Source organism: Sturnira hondurensis, unplaced genomic scaffold (genome assembly GCF_014824575.4).
Source record: "Sturnira hondurensis isolate 20B ecotype Veracruz unplaced genomic scaffold, ASM1482457v3 Scaffold0014384, whole genome shotgun sequence".
Taxonomy (NCBI): domain Eukaryota; kingdom Metazoa; phylum Chordata; class Mammalia; order Chiroptera; family Phyllostomidae; genus Sturnira; species Sturnira hondurensis.
Genome location: NW_028087015.1, coordinates 29,755,647 through 29,775,887, shown reverse-complemented (window position 1 = coordinate 29,775,887; position 20,241 = coordinate 29,755,647). Strand labels below are relative to the sequence as shown.

General features: G+C 43.4%; 1 protein-coding gene and 1 non-coding gene across 9 annotated transcripts in view; both read left to right on the top strand.

Annotated features, from left to right (window-relative positions):
• GRIP1 (glutamate receptor interacting protein 1) overlaps positions 1-20,241 on the top strand; it is a 666,005-nt gene that overhangs the window by 376,008 nt on the left and 269,756 nt on the right. The window lies entirely within an intron of this gene.
• LOC118998900 (U2 spliceosomal RNA) lies at positions 15,854-16,048 on the top strand. Its single transcript, XR_005068982.1, has one exon. It is a non-coding gene; the product is annotated as a U2 spliceosomal RNA (small nuclear RNA).

Genomic DNA, 20,241 nt, shown 5'->3' with positions numbered 1-20,241 from the left:
TTCTGCTGCCTCTACAATACTCTGTTCATGTCTCTAATATTTCTTGGGCAGGAGGAGGGAGGATCCCTGCTGCATGACTCTCCCCCTGACTTGCTCCCTCACAGGAGGTAGGCTGATGGATGAGTTAGTTTGGGAACAGAGTTAAGCATTCTCTCCTAGGCTCCTCCTCTTTAGTTTGGGAGCCAGCTCTCCCTGAGGCCTTAGTGCCTCGGATTCTGCCTGGCCTCCTGCGGGGGGTGTGGTTGTTCAGCACTGCTAGTGACATTGACAGTGTAAATCCACCTGACTCAGGACAAGTAGTCAGCCCTTGGCATTCTCGCACTAAGCCATGCTCTCCAGACTGGGTTTTAGTTACAAGGAGATGTTTTCTTCTTTCTCCCTGCCTGACTCCATTGCTCATCTCTCATTTCTGACCTTGGAGGGAAGAAAAACAATGGTTAGTTACTGAACTGCTCAAGGCTCATGAGTACTAACTTACTACACATTTTTGCATTTCCCTCATCTGTATGTGTAAATGTCGTAGAAATCATTGCTTTTGATATAATTTTCTCTACTTAATTCTATACATTGAAGATTTTTATTCTAGTTTTAGGATCCGAGTAAATCTAGATGTATAGTCCAGATCAATAATAAATAGATCAATAAGCTTTTATTCTTACTCCACTTCCTTTTACTGAAGGGATCTTGATTTGCATTTGCTGATTAGAGCAATTTGTCTGCAATGTTGACATGAGAAATGAAGTTTGAATAGGGTCAGTACTTCTTACAAAGAGAATAACCCACTTAAAATGCCTTCCAAATCATTGCCTTTCATCTTCTTTATACCCTTTCTCCTGGAATTTAGTTCAAAATCAGTGCTCTCCATGGACAGAGAAAGAGGAATTTGTTTCTCCCTGTCCCCACACAGCTCAGTGAGGGCGGCGCACACGTGCCAGCCCTTTGCTGCACAACCTAACGTCAAGCCTGAAGTTCATGGTTGCCCCCAAACTGGGCCCCGTGTCGAGTCTCAGGCTGAGGACAGGTGGGCTGTTTTGTTGGCAGCTGTCCCTATTGCCACCCAGCCAATTCCCTGTTCTAGTTAAAGATACTTGAGATATCTTCAAAAGTGGTTTGTTTAAAATTGTGACAGCTGTGTTTTCGTAAGAAACTTATAATGATGAAATCAGCACCTGCAGTGGCTCTCTCCAAGGGACACATTAACATATTTACCCTTCCCACATCCATCCAAAATGAGGAAAAGGTCATTTAATGCTTCTCTCAATCCAAGGAAGGCAAGATATGGCAAAGGTGAAATTTGAGATGTGACTAGAGAATGAGATTCAGTCTTTATCTTCTTCCCTTTAATTTACTCTCTTATTTCTTGATTAATAAAATTCAGACCATTCCAATCTTCCATTTATTCATTCATTTGCTTTTTTTCTTCATTTATTCACTATCAGAATTTGTAAAGCACGGGTGCACACCAGGCAGAGGTCAAGCTTGTCTGCACAGCCCTTGAAACCTTCATTGTCATGTGAAAATGACATTGGGGCTGTCAGAACCCAGAGACCCCTCCAGGAGGCAGTTTGGGAACCACTGAAGTAGAACAACTATTCAGTCAGCCACTCAAGTATTTTCTTGAGCATCTGCAATGTCCTAGTAGGTGCAGGTTGCCTAGTAGCCCTCCTAGATCTAAATTTCTATAAGTACATTAGAAAAAAAATTTTCCCCTACAGGATGGAGAGTCCTCACAAAATTAAAAATGGAACTACCTGATGCCCCAGCAATTCCACTTCGGGGTGTATATCTGAAAAATTTCAAAACACTAATGCTAAAGATTACGTGCTACCCTTACGTTTATTGTGGCATCATTTACAATAGCCAAGGCATGGAAGCAACCCAGTGCCCATCAGTAGACAAATGGATAAAACATACATACATAGAAAGGGATATTACTCCACCATAAAAAAGAACGAATTTTTACCATTTGCAACAGCATGGATGGACCTAGAGGGTATTATGCTGAGTGAAATAAGTCAGTTGGAGAAAAACAAATACCATGTGATTTCACTTATATGTGGAATCAAAGAATAAAATAAATAACCAAACAACATCAAAGACTTATAGACTCAGAAAACAGACTGGTGGTTGCCAGAGGGGAGGGTGTTGGGGGACTGGGTGAAAGAAGTGAAGGAATTGAGAAGCACAGATTGGTAGTTAGAGAACAGTCATGGGGATGTAAAGTACAGCACAGGCAATAAAGTCAGTAATATTGTGATACCTGTGGATGGTGCCAGGTGGTACTGGAAATATGGGGGGGGGTCACTTTGTGAAGTATATGATTGTCTAACCTCTGTGTTATATACCTGAAACTAGTATGAAATTATATTGAATGTAAATGGTAATCAAAATATACAATTTATTTATTTTTCTTTTTCATTTTGGGTTTATTCTACTATTTTTGAACTTACTTTCTGGCCTCTGACCTGTATGACTAAGGTAATAAAGAACTTGTAGAATGTCTTGTTTGTTACTCCATCAATAATAATGTGCAGATGATTGTTCTACTTAAGGTTAGCATCTTCCTCATCAGAAAAGAAATTTTAAAATGGCAAGGAGTGTGCAGAGTTACCATTTTCTGTAGACTTGGAGCACCAAGGGGACTTGTATTTCTTTCTGTCCACTGGGTCAAGGGACCATTCCTCAGACATGAAAGTACCCAAAAATTGTAAAGAGCCCCCTCGTGGATGGGAAGTGTTGTGATGTGTTGTCCTCATAAGAAAAAAGTTTTGAAATAACAATAACTTGGCTTGTTATTAGCTTCCCCAAAATGCATTAAACTGAATTGTAACTTGGTTTGCTCGTCACCTAGTTCTTCCTCCCTCCTCCCTCTTCCCTGCCCCACGGGCAGGCTCCTTACCCTTCAAGATCCAGAATCAGAGCCACCTCTTCCGTGAAACTTTCCCAGGGTTTCTCACCCCCTCACTTTTCCATTCACCTCACTAATTTGCTTCATCCTTTTTGCTTCTACACCATTCTGTTGATGGTACCGATATAACATGTGTCCCGCTCAATTACTGTTACTTGTTCAAAGTGATCGTGTGTGTATAAATTATGTGGCAGAAAAGGCATTCCGTAAATGATATTTCCCTCTCACTCTACTGTCTTTAGTAACTCCCTCCCCAGGAAGCCCCCTAAAGCAAGGATCATCAGGCTCATTTTGTACCTTTATCACCCTACCCAGAGTTTGAAACATTTGCTGCCAAACTAGTTACAGCACATAGTAGCATTTTGGAGGCAGAATAACCCATGTCCTTAGCAGAGTCTTTCAGATGTATGCGCACGGATCAATCCCATTAGCAGTGGATGTGGACTAGAGCCAAGAGGAGGAGTAGAGCCAACCGCTGACCAGAAGGCAGGATCTCCTCCCCACATGTGGCCCCAAGCCCGTGCTATGTGCCAACTTTGGGCCGATCAGTCCGTTTTTAGAACAGGTGTTCTCTGTCCTGCATGCTGTTGCTGAGAGCAGAGAGTGTGCCACCTGGTCAGAATTTGTCTAAACAGATGCTGTAAAGAAAAAGCTTGGGTTGCATGCTGTGTCAGCAGTCTAGGAGGGCTTTGAGCAAAGTGTCTGCCCTTCTGAGAGCAAGTCTTCTCTTCGCCAATTGCCTGACCCTTTCATAACCCTGGCAGTCAGAGCCTATTACAGGAGCCATGGTCCTTTATGCAGCTCATTTCTCTCGTTGGAAATCTAACACACCTGCACTGGGAGCCTGATGGTCCTTATGACTTGCTAGGGACAGATGATTTGGAAGTTGGAAGGCGAGTCTTTCCTTATTTTTTAAAAAGTTGCTTTTTTAATGAAATTAAAGCAACAACAGCAACCCAGAGAGGGGTCAGATAAGAGACAAAGTAGAAGGTTCCTATTAGTTGGTCATACCTTCAACTTGGGATTGGTTCTGCCCTTAACTTATGAGTACTTCCTGGTCCCTGGGATGCCCAGCATGGTCATCCAGGAATTGGTATCTACCTCCTAGGATATGGAAGCATCTCACCGGCAGTGATTACTTAGGAGTTTATACCTAGCAAACTGGCATGACAGCATACTATAGTTGCAGAACATTAGATCACAGAAATAATGAGTTACTATCACTACCAATAGAAACTACAATTAATTACTCTATGTCAAGCACTGTGATAAATACTTTACATGTAATTTAATAGAATCCTTAATAGTAGATATTTTAATCTTCATTTACAGTTAAGGAAACCAATGCTAGTGGATGATGATAACATTATACAATTTGCAGTATGATGGCACTATGTCCATCTGCCAAGACCTTGTCAGAATCTTGACTTAAACCCTGGTTTTTGTGGCTACAAAATCAAAACTTCTTGGAGGAGCCTGGGTAAGGGATATGTGGAAACTGTTCTTTTTTTCCAGCTTCTCATTAAATCTGAAAGTAGTTCAAAACAGGAAGTTTGTTGCAAATTCAAAACAGCCCTGGCCAGTGTGACTCAGTTGGCTCGGACATTGTCCTATAGACTGAGAGGTTGTGGGTTCCATTCTGGTCAGGGCACATACATAGGTTGCAGGTTCAATCCCTGGTTGGGGCACATACAGGAAGACAACCAATAAATGTTTCTCTCTCACACTGATGTTTCTCTTTCTCTCTTTCTCTCTCTCTCAAAGCAATGAAAACACAATTCCCTCAGGTGAGGATTAAAATAAAATAAAATAAAATAAATAAAAATAAAAAGGAAGTAGGTAGTTACGGTTTTTTTAAAAAGTCTCAAAACAGCAAAGCATGTGAGCACTGCTGTTCGCTTCTTTGTCTGGATAACGGGCTTCTGCCATAAGGGTGCATCCATGTCGGGGGTGCCGCTCCCGTCAGGCTGGGAACCCCCCGTGCAGCTCAGCATCACCCAGGGACGCTGTGCCCAGGGGCCGCCACTCTCATCTAAGACGAGATGACCGAATACATGTAGTGAGTGTGGCGCTTCTCGCCCAACAGATGGCAGTAAAATGTTTTGAGGAAGTGAGGCCTGTTTCTTTTCCCTTTACTTTTTTTTAGAGAAAAAAAAAAAACCTTAAAATTTCACTTTTCAAGTGCTGTTTACATTTGGTGTTGTTTTGTATTAGTTTCAGGTGTACAGAATAGTGGTTAGACAATCTTATGCTTTAAAATTGCTCCACCCAATATTTCAAGTACCCACCTGGCACTGTACAATATCATCGACTCTGTTGCCTGTGCTGTGCTTTATACCCCCATGGCTATTGTGTAACTGCCAATCTGCATTCCTCAGTTCCTTCACCTCCTTCGCCCTCCTCCCTGGCGACCATCCCTTGTTCACTGCGTCTATGGGATGCCTGTTAGTAGGGCTCACAGTGGTACCATCTCGGCTCGCAGAGCAAGCCTGCCTGTGAGGCGTGGAGGAAAGGGGCCAGAGTTGACAGTGGTACCATCTCGGCTCGCAGAGCAAGCCTGCCTGTGAGGCGTGGAGGAAAGGGGCCAGAGTTGAGGAGTGTTTAGGAGATGAAATGAGATAGAATGCCCACGGAATATTTTTATCTTAAAAATGGCAAATTTGACTGAAACCAAACCAACCACTAAATTTCTCATCAGCTCAATGCAGTGAATCTTCCTGAGTGTAGTCCTTCAGTTTAGCCTCTGCAGAACTTATTTTAATCATGCTCTCGCCTTGCAATGGTGTGGATATAACAGTAATCTAAGGAAGATTGAGGATTACTGGAATTTACTTGTTCATGAATAAGCCCTTAATGCTGAGGGTTCTTCCATGAGCGGGCTTTAGGGGCTCCATGATCCCCCTGGAATTATCATATGCTGTGAACATAGGTATTTGTGTGCATTTACTGGGGAGAGTTCCCAGGTCTCAGATGGGATCAGAGCCATAAAAAACACATTCTGTCTGAAGGCAAATCAGCCAAAGAGGTCTAGAATAATTTAAAGGCTGGGGTGGTCAACATGTGCCTACACGTGCCTACAAAGGCCAGGCAGATAACAGAGTGAATGAAGTAAACCTGGTGGGCACTGGGGTGAGCTGCTATACACCCCAAATATCAAAAGAGGCAGTTTTTACTCGGCCCCTCTGAGAGTAGCCAGCCACACAGGAGAGCTGGCCCAGTGTGGGGTGACCTGTGGAATTTTTTAAGAGAAGCCACAGATACATAATTTTAAGTGAGCTGCAGAAAATTATGATGTGTACAACTAATTCATAACATTTCTGAACAGCTCAGGCAAAACAAACAAACCTACAAAGTCACATGTGACCCAGACGCTGCCAATCTGACGAGCCGAGTTCAGAGGTCAGCCTGGGATGAGTAAGGTCCAGACCTGTCCCCTGGGAGTGGGCAGATGGACACTGTTAGGGAGGGCTAGCACTGCCACTGTCATTGTTATCATAACAACAGTCACGGTCATGATGGCTGACACTCCGGCACCTACTGTGTGCCCTGGACTATATTCCACATACTTTAGTCACAGTAACTCCTTCACCATCTCAACAACTTGGTTTTGCAAACGCCTGTGTGGCATTGACTGTATTTCAGGTACTGTTCTAGAGGCTCCAGGCACACGTCTGAACTCTTTTAATCCTGGTAACCATCCTCTGAGTAGCTAGGGAAACTGAGGCACCAAGGTATTTAGTAACTTTCCCTAGCTCATACCATAGTCTGCAGCTCCAGAGCCCGCACTGTTAACCACTGTGCTGTTCTGATTGCCTTTGCCTGCGCACTGACCGCTCTTCAAATACCTCTCAATGGTCCCACACGAGCTGGCGTACTGTGGCACTTTTGGCGGGCTGCAGTCAGCCACAGGTCTTCCGTGAAATCCCTCTCATTGCCATGCATTGCCAGAGATGCTTTATTCAATCTCTGGGTTTTTTGCTCTCCTCTGAAATGAGCAGATCATAAATCCTTTGCTAGATGAGGTTTCCAAATGATGGTGATCCATGGCCTTCTATTTTGTCTCTCAACAACTTGGGCCCCGACTGTCATCACGGCAGGCAAAGTCAAAAAAAAAAAAAAAAGGTACGTTAGAATAAGACAGCCGTGTCAAAAAAGAAAATGACAGCTTAGTGCTCTGCTCAAATTTCTGTTTCATCTGAACCTTCTCAAGATGAGTGAGGCTTCCTAAAGGTTTGCACAAAATAAGCTCCTGACATAAGTGAGAAATTACAGTTGTAATGACTGAGAATTGACTTAACCTGCAGCAGCAACGTGGCATCTGTGTCTGAGGAACGAGGATGGAATGGCAACGTGGGAGCCCGCCGTGGCTTCTGGAATGCACTTGCTTACAGTTCTGTCTATTGGTGCCAATGCTGAAATCCAACCCCTGCCGAGAGATTGATAATGGAAAACCGAAAGAGGGAGGGAGGGGAAGGACGGGGCATGAATTTCCTCCAGAGCTGCTGTATGCCGTGAATCATATCAAATGGGTCTCTAATTTCTTACTTAGAAGATGCTCCTTAGTGGGGGAAGAAAAAGTAGATTTGGCTGTTACTTTGCAGCTGTGCATTTTCATCAGCTCCCCGCCCAGCTCGTGTGCTTTCTGTAAGTGGGGTGTCTTTGTGGCTGGTGCACAGCTGTTACCCTAGGCTTCTGCAAAAGGGCTCATCCTCTTGTGACTCCCTTTTGATCAATTATCCCTCCCCAAGCAAGTCCAGACAGAGGATCTGTGGAAGACCTCTCTTCCTGGGGACTTGTTTTTAATGGCAGTCCAGAAAATAAAACATTATATATGAAGCTTAATTAAAGAAAGGTAGCTTTGGAATTAAAGAAAAAAGCCAGTAAAGAGAATCCTCTGTTGATTGCTGGGACTCATGACCAAAAATATGGAAGAATTGGTGAGCAAGGCCACTCTGAGGGCATTGTGGAATTCCAGGCCTGAGAACATAGCTGAGCGTTAAATACCATTTAGAGATCTACACAACAGAAAGGTAAAAGTTGATGGGTCCAGCTACCTTTTGAAAGTGTATGCATTTTATTAATATCCTGTAAAATGTTGAAAGTAACCTTTTCCCCCATATTGTTTTTAATGAAACGTGTTGACTTTTTTCTCGCTTTATGGAAGGAACATCTCCCTCGTATAGCCATCTCCCTCGTGTGTGAAGCTTATTTCTTGTTGGCCCTCGGAATATTTTTAAGAGCCCTCTGTGTCTGAACTGGTCTGGGTATCTTTGGAATCAGTTGGCTATTGAAGTGCTTCTGCTGCATTTTCAGAAGCCAGGGTGTTTCTGAAATTTTCTAAGAAAAGTCCCGAGAGACTGGGATCAGACGTCCAAGGTGTGTGCCTGGGAAGGGGCGGAAGGCAAAAGGACGTCTCGGGAAGCACAGAGAGGGCCAGAACTGGGAGCCTGGCTCTGGACTTGACCCTGCTCACGAGAGCTCTCATAGCCAAGGTCCTCCGGAGGGTCCTGAGGCATCCTGACCATTCAGGGGACCTCACACCTCAAAGCCCCAGCCTATTCCAGAATGCTTTATGTAGCACTCCCCCCAGCCCTTGGTTAATCTGTCCCTTCCTGAAGTGTCTTTTTGTTGGGTGTCTCTAGTATTACAGGAAAGGGACCAGAACAGGAAAGGTGCACAAGTACTGAAGACTCCCTGCAGTGGGAGCCCACTGCCAGGCCTCGGTCCCAGGGGCTCCTGAGCACCCGCATCTGAGAGCTGCAGCTCTTTGTGATTAGCCCTTGGCCCCTTATATCCTGACTATTCGCTTGGAAATAGTACATGGTTCTTCTGGTCCTTTTGTCTTCTATCCCATTCATTCATTCATTCATTCATTCCAGAAAAAATTGATTAAGAACCTAGTGTTCTCCAAGTTCTGGGTCCTGAGACCCCAAAATGAAAAGACTGCCCATGTCTTCCAGCAGCTTCCAGGCTCCTGGACGTGGCCAGCGTTGCTGCAGCATCTGGTGGGCAAATAGGGGAAGGAACTCCCTCAACCGAAAAATGGGATAATAATAGTTCCTCCTGCCCAGGTTTTTGTGAGGATTTAATGAGGCCTAGACCTGCACCCAGCTCCATGTAAGTACCAGCTGTGTTATTGAGAATGATGAGGACAGTGATGATAGAAAAGATGACAACAGTCACCATAACCAATCGACCTAACAGGCCCCCTGAATTCTAACCAGAACACAGCTTTTCCCAACCTCTACCACACCTCTCCTTGACTTCGGCTCCCCCTTCCCCAACACCCTGGTTTTTTGGTGACGCTCTCTGTGCTCCTGCCACTGGATGCTCAGGTAAAGGCCTTGCATTGCCATCAACACAGGCTTTGTCATAAGGCGTATAAGAACTTTAAGGGGCCCCCTGCACATTCATCTTCCCTGTCCTGTTACGGGAAGCTGGACCAAGGTCTTCTCCAGGCCACAGGCCTCAGTGTGGGGCCCTGGTTAGTTCAGCCAGCCGGCCTGAGCTCTGCACTCCCATTTCCGCTCCTTGGCTGCCCTCTAGGAGATCCGCCCGGCCCAGTGCACAGCCCGAACACAAACCCAGCACACTTCTTGCCAGATCTCAGGGGGCTCATGTATTGGATCTTAAGAAGATGCCCAATGAGAGAGAGAAACCCAGTTTCGAATGTCACTCTACACCAGGTTCTCTTCTTTCTCCCCCTGTCTCTGCACTCCCTCCGCTCTGCAGAGCCCTTTCCCCCTTTAGGCACTGTTTTTGTTTCCTTTGTTAGAGGAAAATAAAAGGAACGCCTTGGCTTTATTTTTCAGAGTCCAGTGATTAAAAGTGTTGGTTTTGCTAAACATCCCCAAGGAGCCCTTTAATGTTACTTTTATAGGAAAGAAATGAGAAAGAGTGGACATTTTCCTCTTAAGTGAGAGAGAAGGGCCCTTCTGGGTGTGGTGATGGGTTGAGGAAGACAAGATACAGTTAGTAGAAACCTGGGAGATTTGAGAAAATGAGAGCAATACGGAAGGAGTGAGACGTTTCTCCCCCTTGTTTTCTGAGTCTGTACTTAGAGAATTGTATTACTAGTGGGGCTGACTCTGGGGCTCCCAATATTTTTAGTACACACATACACGCATACCTGGACATATATGTGTATATATACACATATACTTATACATATATACATATGTGTATATTTGAATATCATCATTTTCATAAATCCCTATATATTTGTAGGACAGTTTAAAATTGACAAACTGCTTTCCTGTTCATTATCTCACTTGTTCACCACAGCAGCCCTGTAAGATTGGTACATTCAGTGTTCTAGTAGAATGGCTGAACCGTAAAGGATTTTAGAGAGACAACCTCCTTATTTTACAGACCAAGAATCTGAAGCTTAGGAAGAATATTAGTAAAGACTCTTCTGATTCCAAGTGACAGAAACCCAATTCAAAATGCACAAGTAGAATGAGGACAGTATTGACAACTATAACAGAAAAGTCCAGGGTGTTATGGCTTCAGGAAGGGATGGATCCAGGTGTTCCAACAGCACGTCCAGGGATCTGTCACTCTCCATCTCTTGACTCTCTTTTCCTCAGTCTTGGCATGGTTTAAAGGCAGCTTCTCCCAAAGTGTTAATAGGGTGGCAGGTCCAGGCTCATAACCTACCATTGCTGGTGGAACAACGGTATCTACTTTGAAGAAGTTCTGACAAAAATCCTGGGATTGCATCTCATCTGGCTAGCTTGTGTGACTACCTCTTTCTGGACCAGTACATGTGGCTAGAGGGATGGTGTGCTCCACTTGGCCTGACTGAATGCCGGCCCAGGAGGGGCAGCTGGAAGGGGCCCCTGCCACACCCACACCACACGAGCGGAGAGTGGGTCTTCAAAATGAAACCAAGGTGTCATTAGTCTTTTATGATTTTTTAATGGGAAGGGGGCCTTGGTGTTGCATAGGTATAACCAACTTATGAAGTTATACAGCATTTTGTGCGGAACAATTCCATAGTTTGTTGGTTGGAATTCTGGGTTACGTGTATAGTGTTCTGAGTTGGAACTTCCCCCACTGATATACTTTTCCTACAAGGTGATTGGATCTGCCCTGGCTGGTGCGGCTCAGTGGATTGAGCTCCGGTTTGTGAACTGGAAGGTTGCAGGTTCGAACCCTGGTCAGGGCACATGCCTGGGTTGCGGGCCAGATCCCTAGTTGGGGGTGTGTGAGAGGCAACTGAATGTTGGATGGATGTTTTTCTCCCTCTCTTTCTCCTTCTCTTCTCCTCAAATAAATAAAATCTAAAAAGAGAGAGAGAGAGAGAGATTGGATCTTTTTCACCTCGCACTTCCAGGGCCCATTGTGGGTAGAGGCGTAAAGGAAGTCCTCGGGAACGTTTACCCAAGGTCAAACAGCCAGTCTGGAAGTAACTGCCTCTGAGCTTTCACCCGAGGCTTCCATCTCCTTAGGACATCTCTCAATTCTGCCACTCTGTTTCCCACGTGTAGTTTTCCTTTTTTTGTACTTTCTGCCATCATTTCAGGGACATTTGATTGAAATATTCTAGTGGGTGGTGGCACTTGCCACCCAACTGTGTATGTGTTTCACATTGCTTGAAGAAGCGGAGCTTGTCCATGGCATTGTATCAGACATAATAATTCTACCAAGACTTTCCCTTCATTTTATTTAAATTCTTTAGATCATTACCTATCTGCAGAATACCTTCAAATATTGCCAATTCACTTTTATTTGAGCAGGTAAGGCGTCTTCAAGTTGAGGGGGCTGTGTTGTTGTGGTTTGCGTGTTTTTAACACATGCATTCTTACTGCGGAAAGCTTACCTCCTACACCCGCAAAACGAAGGCTGTCAAAAGAGCAGCTGAAGCAGTAACAAGGTCGGGTTGGAGGTTAATTGTTGCAGGATAAAGCCCTGTTGAAGACGGGATTACACAGTTTTTTAGCCGTTGGTTACAGGATACAGAAACTTTTAAAAACAGACACGTCCAGCTGTTACTTCAGAGATACGTACATGATTATATCCTTGTCAGGATTATGCTATAATTATGCGTGTTGGGTCAGAATGCAGCTAACAGGGTGAGTGTATGGGATTATCAGGATGAATATGGACTTGCTACGTTCTCCATTCACAGAGCCAAGTCAAAGACATAATTTCTTTTAATTTTTTCATCTTTTCCTTGGTGTTTTCCTTTGTTGCCCTTGCTGCCTTTGACTTCCATGAAAAATGAAAAACTGGCTGGGCTGTGTGTTTCTTCATATTATTTGGAGAACAACAGGGTCCTTATGAATCATCTTGTCAGAAGCACCAGGAATAAATCTGAGGTGTGCTCTGGAAAGGAGGGTGCATGTCACATCTCTCTCTCTCTCCCTCTCCCCTCTCCGCAAACAGGAGGAGAAATATGTTATTTGGAGGAATTGGCCCTTAAAGTGGCAGAGCTTCTTTTTTTAAAACAGTAATTTGCTAAGTTCATTTTTGTAAAAGAGCTTTAGAAACAGTATTGCTTATAAAGGTAGTCCACTGGAAAGAAAGACCCCAAAATTCATTTATTCAACAAAAAAAAAAAGGAACATGTGCTACATGGAGTTCTAGGCAGTAAAAAAAAAAAAAGACAAAAAAATCTTGTCAATTTTGTCCTCACTTAAAAAAATGTTCCGGGGGGGGTGAGGGGAGCCGAAAATAAACAACTGAAATAGTGTGTTGAGTGATCTAGGAAAAAATAAAGCAGAAAAAGGCAATGGGATGGGAATGGACGGGACACTGGAAGTAGCCCCTTCATGCAACCGTCTTTTAGAAGTCTCGTTGCTTTTCCGAGTCTAACCTGGTGTCTGTGTGCACGCCACGCTGACTCTGGCTGGGCCGTTGAACGAGTTGCATTTCTCGCCTTCTCAGTGGCTAATAGGCCCCGGGACACGACCTGGGTTGTGGAAAGTTAACATCCCTTTAAGTCAGCTTTAGTCTGCTCCTATAGGCAGTCTTTTTTATGTTAGGGACTGTAGAACTTCTCCTATTAGACTGTCCACTTTTCTTAATTCCTCAGATAATGTACTTGTCTGCAAATTGTTGGTCACAAGTATTTGACATAATGGGGGCTGCACGTTATACTAGTAATGCATCATATTATCTATATTAAAGTATTATGTCTTTTCATTTAGCCCTAAAAAGAACACGAACTTTGATTTACGCGGAAAGTTGAAGTGTAATGCTGCCCCCCATGAAACTACTCAGATGTTGATAAAAAAAATTCTTTTAAAGTATTGGCCACTGAATCTGGAATGAGTTAGCTTGCGCAGCCAGCAGGGAGCTGAGTACCTCAGTGCCTAGAACAAACTAAGAAGTGTTTGTTACAAAAAACTCCTGTGTACAGTGGCCATGCAGGTTCAGATTAAGACGCCGATGGTCAGAATGGGAGTGTCAAGAGGTTTTTAAAAAAATTATCATGTATTTATTTTTAATTATTGTTATTATATTTTTTCATACCATTTATCCCCTCGTGGCCCTGTCCCCCCTGCAGTCACCACCCTGTCGTTCATGCCTATGAGTCCTTTTTTTCTTTTCTCTTGACCCTTCCACCCCTCAGCCTCCACTCCCAGAGCTGTCATCTGCTCTCCATCTAGGAGTCTGTCTCTGTTTCCTTGTTACTTTGGTTTGTTCGTTGGGTTCTACATCTGAGTGAAATCACATGGTATTTGTCTTTCTCTGACTGGCTTATTTCACTTAGCATGATGTTCTCCAGGTCTATCCATGCTGTCACAAAGGGTAAAATGTTCTTTTTTATGGCTGAGTAGAATTTCATTGTGTAAATGTCCCATAGTTGTTTTATCCACTCATCTGTTGATGGGCACTTGGGCTGATTCCATATCTTGGCGATTGTAAATAACACTGCAATGAACATAGGGGTGCTTATGTTCTTTTAAATTAGTGTTTTGGGTTCCTTTGAATGTATTCCCAGAAGTGGAATTGCTGGGTCAAAAGGCAGATTCATTTAAAAAAATTTTAAAGATTTCATTTATTTATTTTTAGAGAGAGGAGAAGAGAGGGAGAAGAGAGAAACATCAATATCTCTTGTGCACCCTCCACTAGGGACCTGGCCCACAACCAAGGCAGGTGCCCTAACTGGGAATCAAATGTGCCACCCTTTGGTTCACAGGCTGGAACTCAATCCACTGAGCCACACCAGCCAAGGCCCATTTTTTAATTTTTTAAGCAGTGTGAAGGCATCTCTATACTGCTTTCCACAGTGGCTGCCCCAGTCAGCATTCCCACCAACAGTTCCACAGGTTTCCCCTTTCTCCATATCCTTGCCAGCACTTGTTGTTTGTTGATTTATTGATGATAGCCATTCTGTCAGGCGTGAGGTGGTATCTCATTGCTGTTTTAAATTGCATTTAATTTGCATTAGAGGGGGACTTGAAAGGAAGGAACTAATGAGGAAGAGGGTGAGGATGTCAGTGAGTTCACAGAGGAGCAACAGGCCTCCTGTTGGGGAAAAAAGGAGGAGCTGGAAGAGATTTGGTTTAAGGCTAATTTGAGATAGTCGTGAAGGGTGCCCCAAAATATGGGAATGGAGAATCAGAGAAGGTGGTTTAGAAGGAGAGCAAAATTGGGTTGAAGATTGAGGTTCGGGAGTCTTAGCGAGGAGGTGATGGCGAGAGTCCTGTCAGAGGAAGAGGCCAGGACGCTGTGGCAGGACCTGGGGGCGTCCAGTCATTTAGGAGCAGGAGGAAGGAGCCGAATGGCAGCAGGAACACGTGTAGGAGTTGAGGGGGAGCGATCACCTCCTGCTGTTGCTGTCAGGAGAGGCTTTATGGAAACAGGGCCATTCTAGTTGTTAATCCCAACCACTTCCTTAAGAGGTGGTGCTGTTTCCCAGTGCCAGATTATCCGATTTGGCTCCCTGTGAAATATGCAGTGACTGTCTGCAAATTTGCTGTTTTAGGCATTTTACACAAATAACTCAGTTTAATCATTAAAACAAGCCTGGAAATGATTTTCACCATTTCGCAAATGATGAACAGAGATGTTAACAAACTTGCTCAAGGGTGTACAGCCTTTTAGTGGTACAAACAGGATTCACAGTCAATCAATTTGAATCTTAAACCTGGGCTTTGGGCCATGACACTACCTTTCTGTACAGTGTGCCTCATTAAATAGTTGGATTTAACAGAGGCTTAATTTAGGGGGATGTTTTCTGGAAAGCCTCTTCTTGAACTGCATTTCTCATTTTCTATGTATCCCATTCCTTAACATTTCCCACCAGATGCTCTTAGCTGAGGAATTTCTAAGGTCCTTACCTTCGTGGGAGTTTTCCTGGCTTTCCGGTGTGGAGTGGGGACAACCCTCTTCCCTGGGCTCCGTGAAGGGCATGAGGCCCCTACTGGGTAAACCAAGCCAGTAATGCATGGAGTGTGCGTCATCCCCACCCTTTGCAGTCCCTGTACCCCAGAGCTCCAGCGCCACTAAGCGCTTTTTAATCACCCCAGATTTGCAAGTATATGTCCTAATGACACTCCCTACAGGGCATCCTTATATCTACAAAAATGTTTTCTCATAAAATATTGGTATAGAAAATGCCTAATAAATCCTGTCTTAGACAATTACACCAAATCTCCACACCCTGAGAACTTCTGTTAGGAAATTAGGTCTTGCTCTTCCTGCTTCTCCTACGAGTCCTCAGCTGCAACTTGGCGGTGACAGGTTCTGTTTGGAGCCCGATCCTGACAGTGACACACTCCATGAATTAAGTGGCAGACAGAGGCCACAAGCATTATAACATGTTTGAGGCTCATAGTTATTTTCAGCATCTTTAAAAGGGACACCTAATTGGCTGATTATTTGAATCTAAGGATAGATAAGTCAATGAAATTGTCCATAAAGAGTCGAAAAGGAATGCTGGCCACATTTTAAGATCTCCATGGACATTGTGTTCTAAAATACGCCAAAAAAATCACTTCTCGGCCTTTTGGCTAAGATCAAGTGTAGTATCTGTTCTTATCAGTTTAAAATATGCCAAAAACTTGCTTGGAATATGCCTAGCAGTTATTAACTATGAGAGGAAAATTGGTACATTTAATACTAGTCAGGATGTCTTGTGCTGTTATTAATGACCTAAACATGTTAAGCATTTAGAATCAACTGTTTTCAAAGAAAAAGAAAGGTAATATTTAAATTTAAAAAGTGAAACAACGGGGCATGTCAAGTGTATATTGTAACAGATTTACAAAACCAGTTGAAATGCGGATGAAGGTACACATTATTTTAGTCCTTTAATCAGATTGGTTCTGATGGTATAAAATGGTGGAGTATTTAATGCAGAAGCACTTTTTAAAAATTTTTTAAACGAAATCCCCCAGGTATAGGTCTATGGCAGGGAGCTTGTGGTTTATGATCATTCTTTCTAGTGAGGAGCCAGTGGAGTCTGTGAACAGCAGGGTTTATCTGGGGGGTGGGGATGTTACACAGGAGAGTGTGACAGAGGAGAATGAAGACATGAAGAAAAGTGGCAAAATAGGCTCGTTTCTGTGTGTTTGGAAGAGGCTTGTTCCCACCTACTCGTGGGGCTGGCGCACAGTTTTGCGAGTATATTGGAAATGTTGAGCCATTCTAAAGGGGTTTTCTGATCTACATTCCCAGCCCCCATCCTGTGATGAAGTCACTACCATATCGTCACTGACAGGGATCCTGAAAGTATTTGAAATGAGCGTGACAGAGACACCAGCTGGTCAGGATGGACGGGCTGTCCGTTCAGAATGGACTGCTGGGCAGAAACTTGGTGCCTAGAAGTCCGGTACCTGGCAGTACCTTTCTTAAATGCCTCTTGTTTCTGGTTCTTTATGGTTTCCGTGGTTCTGGGCACATTAGCTGTGCTTCAGAAGGGCATGTACCTGCACTTAAAAGTTCATGGTTAATCAAATTTGTGTGTGTGTGTGTGTGTGTGTGTGCGTAATCTGGATGATGTTTTCTATGGATGGAAAAGGGACACAGGGAAAAAAGCAAAGAGTAGAAAGAATATTCATTCAGGGTGAGAAGCCTTGGGTTCTTTCCTGTTCTTTACCTTTCAGTAGCTGAGTGACTTGGACAGAAAATGCTTTCTCTAGAACCAGTCCTTATCTGAACAGAAACCTGTAACAGAGTGTCCCCAATGATACATTATGTGTGAAAGTATTTTTTAATTCATTAAATTCTATAGAAACATAGTATATTTGTGTTATACCTTCAGAAAACTATTATTTGAAAGAAGTCCTAAAATGTGAATTATCATTTTAAGAGAATAATCAGCCCTGAATCCAGCAAGTCCATGTATTCATATATTGAGTTAAAAAAAAAAAGAAAAAGAAACCCAATGAACTACCTTTTCTCCAGATCAGTCACTTTAGAGCTTAATCAGATATATATTTTGTAGCATCTTGACTGCTTCATATTTCCATAGTCTCCACTTGGTGACTCTCAGAGAATGCGTTGTAAGGTTTGAGTTGCCCACGCGGCTGAGCCACCATACTTAACATGGTTGATTTCAGGGGCCCAGGACAGTTGCTTATAGCAATCTGGTGGCTGAGAAATGAAGGTCCCTCTGCCCAGTGGTGGCTCATGTTAAGGGACTCTGGTCCAGTTCTTCCAGTTACCTTGGCCATTTGGGACCTTTGTCCTGCATACAGGTTAGTAAGTTTTGAGATAGAAAGCCTTGCTCTTCTCGAAAGCATTTTGCCCGCATCTGAGGCGAGGGTTGAATTAGGCGAAGGCAGGAGGAAGGACTAAGGGTGAGAAGTGAGCTGGGAATGACTCCCAGGGATGTCTCTGAGGCCAAAATGAGGGACAGTGGGAACACAAGGCAGATGCCCCCACTTCCTGGAAAAGGGCTACTTCGGGACATCTCCATTTCTAGAAGATTCCTAGAGCTGAGCCTAAACTGGCTAACAGGATATGTATGGATTGGCAGCCACAGCATCCAAAGAAAAAAAAAATTCCTTAATTCGAGCCCCCAGGAACCTTTCAAAGGGCTCTGGGATGAGGTTTTTTTTTTTTTTCTCCCGCCAGAAATACAGGATATCTCAGTAGCTCTGAAAATCTTTCTTAGGACCAGGTGACGATCCTTAAAAAATTGAGTGTTCTAGTCAAATGGGAAATATTTTATCATTTTAGCCTTAAGGAAGAAGCAAATTAGATCTGAGTAGGCATAATAGCATAGGGGCAAGAGATTTCTGCATGATTTTGAGTTTTATTTGAATGGACGTTAATATTATGGGCCGGAGTGGTGATGTTTCACGGGCAAGATTTTACTAATGCTATTTGACAGCTGCATGTTCTGAGTGCCTGGATTTGAAGAAAGATGTTAAATTGCGGAAAAGATCCTTTAAAGAGCTAACTATAAATATTTATTTTACTTTATCTAATAAACCACTTCTCTAGCAGTAAGGTGCATTTTCTTTTAAAGCATAAAATATCAGGGGACTAAAATATTACAGGGATGACCTAATAGGGATGAAAATGGAATGGATTGAAATTTAAAACATATTAAGGCTAATTGGAACAATTATAAAAATGTGATTCTGCAATACAACTCATTTAATTTACTTTTATATTGATTAGTGATGGCTGACTCCTTTAGCTAGACCATCCTTGGTGAGGGAATTCTGTTCCTTTCAAAAACCTTTAAAGTGGATGCTCATGATACTTGGCTATTTTTCACACAGAAATTACTTTTCTATTGCACCCAAAATAGAATGCATATGCATTTCAATACCAGTGGATTGAAATAGTTTGACTTAATGTGGAATTTATGAATGAAAAGGAGAAAGATCTATCACTACATTTGGAGTATCGGAAGTTATTTTAGAAGCCAGCTTGAAAGGTTTTTGTACAGCCTTGAGGTAGAGGATAAGACGGTATGAATAATTCATATAGTCCTAGAAATATTAATCAAGTAGTTTGGACAGTGGTTTGGCTTTTCTTTTTTGACTAAATGATTATTTCTAAGGTTCGCGACCAAGTGTATTTTTTTTTGGTTTGGTTTTCTGAATGTTTGTGTAAACTGTTGTGAGAGACTCTTGGGTTTTGATTAAAATTCCAGACCCAGTGTGAATTAGTATTGACTGGAGAGTGTGAGTAGGGCAGGTACGGGCAGACGAAGAACTGTGCCCCACCTTCTTGTCAGTTTGTGAGTGGGTTGGGAAGGGTTTGTTCATTTGCTCTACACTGGAGCAGATACTCACAAACATTTGATGGGTTGCAAGACTTTTATTTGTATAAAGAGAAGAATGGTTTGGGGGAGGGTCGTTTGGGAAATAGAATAATGAGGTACATTAAAAATAGAAATGCTTGGTCTTCTGTGCTGTTATTCCCAGCATCTTCAGAAACAGTCTTGACCGTGTTGCTTCCCAGCTAAGTCCTTTTTTGGAAAGGGTGATTAAAGGGCCAGGACTCCTTCTGCTCCGTGAGCTGCCTTGCCTGAGCCCTTGCCCTTTCATCTCTAAACCGGGACTGCCTTGACCCTCCTAGATTTGTAAAGTACCACAGACGTCTGCCTCTCTAACACCATCATGGGCTTCTCCCTTCGTATAGGTAAAAATGGTATTCTCGACTGAGTCCCCCACAGAAACTGCCTCCTTCCTTTGCCCTCCTTTTTTGTTATTAAGAGAACACAGTATATGATACACACATTTCTTCGTAAAGTAAGAGAGCAAGCATTCCACTTGCATTTCCAGTTAAATGAGACTCATAAAGCACACAGACCGACTTGATGCTGAGAAGAAGGGGGGTGGGGGTGGCTGGAATGCATAGCCCTTTCCCTAAACCTGCATGCATCCCTCAGTGCTTAGTGTTAGATTTATGGAATGGCTCCTTTCCCAGCGTTGTCCCTGCTTTCTACTATTTGGTGCTTTGTTGCCATCGAGACAGCCTTACTTTCTAAGCCATTGTGATGGTGCAGGGGGAGGGGGCTGTGGCGGGCAGGGGTGGTAGTAGTAGTGAATGACACAGCTCTGCCAGATGACATGTGGCGGACCTCTGCATCAGCCAAGAGGAATTAAGCTTTGTCACTCCCCACTGGGACTACCTTTTCCCTGGTATGTGCGCAAGGAATTCATATGCTGCTGCTGCAGCCACCAGAGCAGAGCCCTGAGTACACTTTGCCACAGAAAGCAGTGAGCAAGAATGATAGCTGTCTCTTTCAAATGCCGTTGTCAAATTCTGAGGCGACTTACTAAAGGTACTGTGCTTTTCTTCTTATTCGAGCACCGAGTCTGTTGCGGTAGCCTAGAAACACAGTTTAATGGTTTTTACTTTCAAATATGACTCTCTTTTCAACACACTATCAGGCAACAAAGAACTCAGTGAAA